Consider the following 5647-nt stretch of genomic DNA (forward strand, 5'->3'; position numbering starts at 1 on the left):
TTTTATAATATATTCACAAATTGAAGCAATGGTCACATTTTCAAAAAAGTATCATGGTTGTCAAAAAAATTGGTAATTCAAAGAATTGTTCTAAATTTCAAGGAACTTTTTTTTAAAACATACTATAATATTTCGATCCACCCCAACAGTTAATTCTTCAAAATTCACGCGGGTATATTCACGAAGACTCAGAAGCATTACTGTTTAACAACATACCTTCGATCATTTATGAAGATTTTTGCAATTTTGTGAACATTTTTTACTCTTTACAAATATTCTTTTAAAAATTGTGACATTTTTTTATATTTGAACTGTTTTAAAGCATTTTCTTTTTAATCGGAGAACGATTCTAGAATAGATGAACATTTTTTTCGAAATTGGTGGATTTATTTTGAAATTCACATACATTTTATGAATCAATAAACTCTTTTGTAATTCATGAACTGTTTTTAAAATTTTATGATGTTTTTTAAAATGCATGAATTTTTTTAAATTAGCAAACATTTTGGTCAATTTCATTAATAATTTGTAATACACGGGATTTTATTCAAAATCGTGGACTTTTTTATTTTATGAACTTTTTTTTCAAAATTGCGAACATTTTTAGACACATGAGCCGGAGCAAACAGGCACTCAGTGTCTTCTCCAGCGCGCAACAACGTATTACCACTACATTAATAATGAGTTAATGACGATTTTCAAAAAACAACATATCATTCAAATGTCTCATTTCGTTTATTTGCCACTATTTCTTTGCTTTGTTACTTTCTCTTCATGTCCTAGTCTTAGCTTCTCCAGACAATAACTTGGAGCTAATAATATGTCATTTTCCAAACAAAACAAGAAACGGAGGGGGGAAAACACAAGGAGAGCCTTGCCATATCTGATGCACAAAATAGAGTGGTTCACATTCAAGTATTTATTTGTTCACTGCATTACCAATAAAAGATTGCACATCAATGTTTTTTATGCTTACTTAAAACTAACCGACTCATTAAGCATATTGGCCTCGACACGAGAAACGCGTAGTTACGAAGTTACGCCGTGGAAAATTAACAAGGAGTATAATCTTGTTACTGAATTTAGACATACAAAAATGGGGGAGAAGTAACACGATATATCCCCTTGCCACAAAGCAGATGATCTTCCGTCTAGAAAAAGAGAGTACCTTCCCCTCACTAAACAATATACCACTGTAAAAAGGCAGAGTATCCTCATTTGCTTACAAACCAGCCATACCCAAGCACAGGAAATTTGACAAACTTTCAGCCTTTGATTTGCCCTCAGTGCAACGCACACCTCCAGTCCACTCGCCTCTATCAATAGGGCGTCATCTCTATGAATTTCCATCTCCAGCAAAAGCACTATTTAATAGCAAAATTATCAACGGCCATGTTATACACTCTAAAACATATGCACATGTATACTGCTATACAAAGATTATATACATGATTTCTCTCTTTATCAGGTAGGTGCCTTGGATTATATCGCATCTTGCAAATAAATGCTCAACGCACGGCAAACCAATGGAATGGAGGCAATGCTCCTGGCAGGCAACCTTTGATGTACATATATATCATTAGATTAGTACTTAATGGGACAAACTTTCACCCTCACTGTTTTTAGCATATTTCAGTTCTCTTAAAATTGTTTCTTGTCCTGATGCCGATGCTTATCATAATTACCTTCATTCGTGAGAAACAACTATAAAAAAATACCAGCTGGCTAGATCAAGGCAATAGAACATTTACATCTGGATTTGAATATGAAAAATATGACTACTGATAATAAAAGAAAAATATATCATCCTCACCTGCCGTAAATTAGTTAATGCGTGGATGGCTGCCGACATATTTGGCCTTGTAGTTGGTAACCGCAATGCAACAACTTTCCGCTGCCTGCATTCCCTGCACTTGCCCATCTCTGTGTCACGATCATGCTCCTCGCCCTTGTTGCTGCCACCCCAAAATTCAGAAACAGTAGACGCCTACAATGCAAAATTCAGTTCGTTTGAAGTCACAAGGAACTAAGGAACTTGGTCGGCTTCTTTGTGATGATACGAAGCATCCAGCGTCATCACCGCATATGTGTAGACGAAAAAACAATTTGAAGTTTTTACCTCGTAATTAGAAGGCACATGTTGTGCACATATAAATGTCTGAACTCTGAAGTATGGAGCAGCATTGAATTGAGTGAATCCCATAATACTGGACACTGGACTATTTCAATCCATAGCACGAAAAGTCCTAGCGCGGCATAAAAAATCCTTTCCCTGACTGGAAAAGTGCTCACCGTCGATTACATGTTGTTCCTAAACTCGTCGAGTTGTCTCCATTTTGTTTCTTTCATGTTCAGCCTCATGCAGATTCGTGTTGCCTCGTTGACATCTGATTCATGGAGGAGAAGGACCCGGTGCTTGTTTTTTAGACCTGCAGATCATAAATAAATGATTGTAAGAACATTACTGAATCTCAAGTGTGAATGAGCTAGTCCCTTACGCTTCATATATGTCCAACCAAGTACACATGACTGAAGCCTGACGACTCATGACTATGATACTGACGCTCCACAGTCCATACACAAAATTCACTTGCAACCCGGTGATCAACCATGAAGAGATCATAGAATAATTCCATCTTCTACTTAAGTACAGTCACAAGTCTGGACCATGGAGTGTGTGTTCTCCACGAATAGCCCAAGGACTAAATTAAACTGACGAAATAGAAGCATTCTTGTCATTCAATCAATCATAGTACTGTTGTGAAATTTTTACCAGATGTGGCGGCCATACCCTGAGGTGTCGATGACAGATTGACACTGTTCGCCTCCTTGATCGGCCATGAGGGGAGATAAGCAAGGCCGGCCTCCGTCGATTGCAGCCTGGAGAGCCAAGTTCGGGGAAGCCCGGGACTCGGCATCTGCATCCATTAAAAGCAGCTAGTACAACTATTTTTATTTCTGTCGCACTTTGAAGTCTGAACTAAAATTCAGACTGCACAAAGCTACGATCAATGTCAGGAAATATCAATGTTATGTTCTCCTGGTACATCAGCTTACAATACTACATGCTGGTAACTTTGAACTTAGAATTGAACTTCTATTTTAGGCAGAGATGCCCAACAAACACATCGAATGTTTAACCAACTTTTTGGCTGGAACAAACAAATATCATGTACTGATATTGACTCAGGCAAAATAACATTGGAGAAGCTGAGCCAACTTTTTGGCTAGAGCAAACAAATAAAAAAAAGTTAGGCTAGCTATGTTCATCACCTTTATTCCACTACCTGCTCTGAACTCTTCCTGTTCAGTAGAAAATATTATGCTACAAAATTTGGGGAAAATCTTCAGCTTAAAATCGAGCGATACATTGGCAACTAATTAATCCAGTTATGTGGACTGAACAAATATTTAGACTTTCTACAATTGATCCTACATCCTACATTCAATTTATACCAGCTACAATACGAATAGGACGCATGGAGCTACTTGCTATAGGCTCTTCTCACTGAATGCAAATACATGATTTCTCATCATCACCAACAACAAATATCTACATTGGGTTTCTATATGTATGCAAGCTTCGTGAATTGCTAAAGTTTAATAAATTGTACATAAAAAAATAAGGAACCACCAATATAATGTTTCTTTTTAAGAACAATTTTCAAATTCCATCAGGAAATAATAGAAACATATTCCATACCTTCAGTATATATTCCCAACACGTACTCTGTACCAGTGTCTCAAATTCTAGTTGCAAACAGACCAAAGGCTCCGACCCTGCACATATGCAAATTGGTACCAAGGAGAACTTATGCAGAAATTGGAGTATCTTGATCCTGCATACGAAACACTAAGCTTTATCTGTATAGTATAATAACTAAACTGTTTTGACTAAGATGCTGATGTTGGCAATTTTCAGTCGCGGCTTGAGATGGCAGCAACAATAGCCAAAGCAAACAAACAAAATACACTATGGGGAAACATAGATGATACAAGGTACCTTATATGATTTCCTGATTCTTTACTCAACAACATAAAGATGAAAGCAAACCAAATAAGGGTTTGTAGGATATAATTATGTTTCCATGTACTCAAACCGCCCAGCCTGTGTAGGGAGGAATATGAAAAATCGAATCCAACTATCCATGAAAACATTTGTGAATTCTATCTATTCACCACTAAAGTATGAAGGAATATATGCATCCAATAGTTCTAGGATTCAGTTTGTTACACCCAATATTCATCATCACGTATCATCCCAATAAGAGCACGTACAAACAGAAAAATCTAAGCCCTTGTATCATCCAAATATTCTTTCCCCGCGGCAGGGGGTAACAAACTCGTACCATATGGGGGAGTCGCCGGCGGGCTTGGATTAGTACCAGAGCGCGCTTTTCCTCCTCTCCTTTGTGCATCCGCCTCCTCGTTCGCTGCTGCAACATCTTTCCGTGCCCATCGCAGTGCGTCGTCCTCCCCGGCTGGGTATGAACCACCTTGACCGTCGTGGTGCCGCCCCTTCCAGTCGTTCACCACTTGTGCAGGACCGCCATGACCGTTTTGCCTCACAAGCACATAATTCAACAATATATGGGATATAAGAAGCAAGCACCATTGCTCATGTTACAGAAATATCTCTTAAAAACATCACTTTCTTTATAGGCAATGTAAAGAAAAATTGATGACAATTATTTTCAGCAGACCAAGAAAGAACGATGGTTTGCCAAGAAATACTAATGAAACTAACAATTACCATAGTACGTCTAGCATATTAGAAATTTTATTTCATTTACCATGTAGTAAAAAACCTAAGTATTGTCAGGAAGCATATACGTCAAATAAATACAGTGGAAAGGACCACAACGACATACCTGCAGGAGAGCCACAACTTGAGCAGCAAATTGCAAAAGAACTTGGTTTGCTTGAGGAAATTTCACATGTTAAAATCTCCATAGTTCCTGTGACGCCCGGATAATCAAGCTACAGTAACCTCTGCTAATGACACCACGTCACCTCCGTTACTGTCGCTAATCTCGCGTTAGTTCGAAAACGATTCAAAATCAAATTTAAAATTAAGCCAAACAACAAAAGTTTTCCAAAAATGAAACTAAAATGTTCTAAATATGTCGGATAAATCATAGGTAAATGGGGTGGTGAAACCAAACTTTTATGAAATGCTTAACTACACCATAATGATTTAAATAGTAGCAAAACTAATTATTTAAATGCCTTCACTAATTAAATAAAATATAACACTAAATTATTTGGGGACTAGAGTTTTTGTGGCAGTGGACTAAATTGAAATACCAAATTAGATGCCAAGTATATATTTCACAAAAAAACTAAACAATAAATTATAACTAAAATAAAGCAGGGAGAAATAAATAAAAAGAAACGACTCAACAGAAATTAAAACAAAACAAAACAAAGTTGAAGAGCCCCCCCCCCTCCCGTGGGCCATTCGGCCCAGCTGGCCGGCCTAGTCCCCCTGGCCTATATGGCCCTCCCCACTCCCGAAACCCTAGCTACCGCACCCCATTTCCCCCCCACACCCACGTCTCCTCCCCCACTCCTCTCGATCCCCATCTGGATCGGGGAGGGGTTCGACCACCTCCCCTCCTTTGCCCTCGATTGGATCGGGGGGATT

The 5647-nt window shown here is 38.2% G+C and overlaps 1 long non-coding RNA gene across 1 annotated transcript; it reads right to left on the bottom strand.

Moving 5' to 3' along the window:
- Positions 1 to 1016: 1016 nt before the first annotated feature.
- Positions 1017 to 4849, bottom strand: LOC119305336. Its single transcript, XR_005148624.1, has 7 exons — positions 4350 to 4849; positions 3704 to 3839; positions 2792 to 2918; positions 2293 to 2429; positions 2120 to 2165; positions 1814 to 1987; positions 1017 to 1364 (listed from the first exon to the last, which is right to left on the bottom strand). It is a non-coding gene; the product is annotated as an uncharacterized LOC119305336 (long non-coding RNA).
- Between the last annotated feature and the right edge of the window lie 798 nt (positions 4850 to 5647).

Source organism: Triticum dicoccoides, chromosome 5B, assembly GCF_002162155.2.
Source record: "Triticum dicoccoides isolate Atlit2015 ecotype Zavitan chromosome 5B, WEW_v2.0, whole genome shotgun sequence".
Taxonomy (NCBI): Eukaryota; Viridiplantae; Streptophyta; class Magnoliopsida; order Poales; family Poaceae; genus Triticum; species Triticum dicoccoides.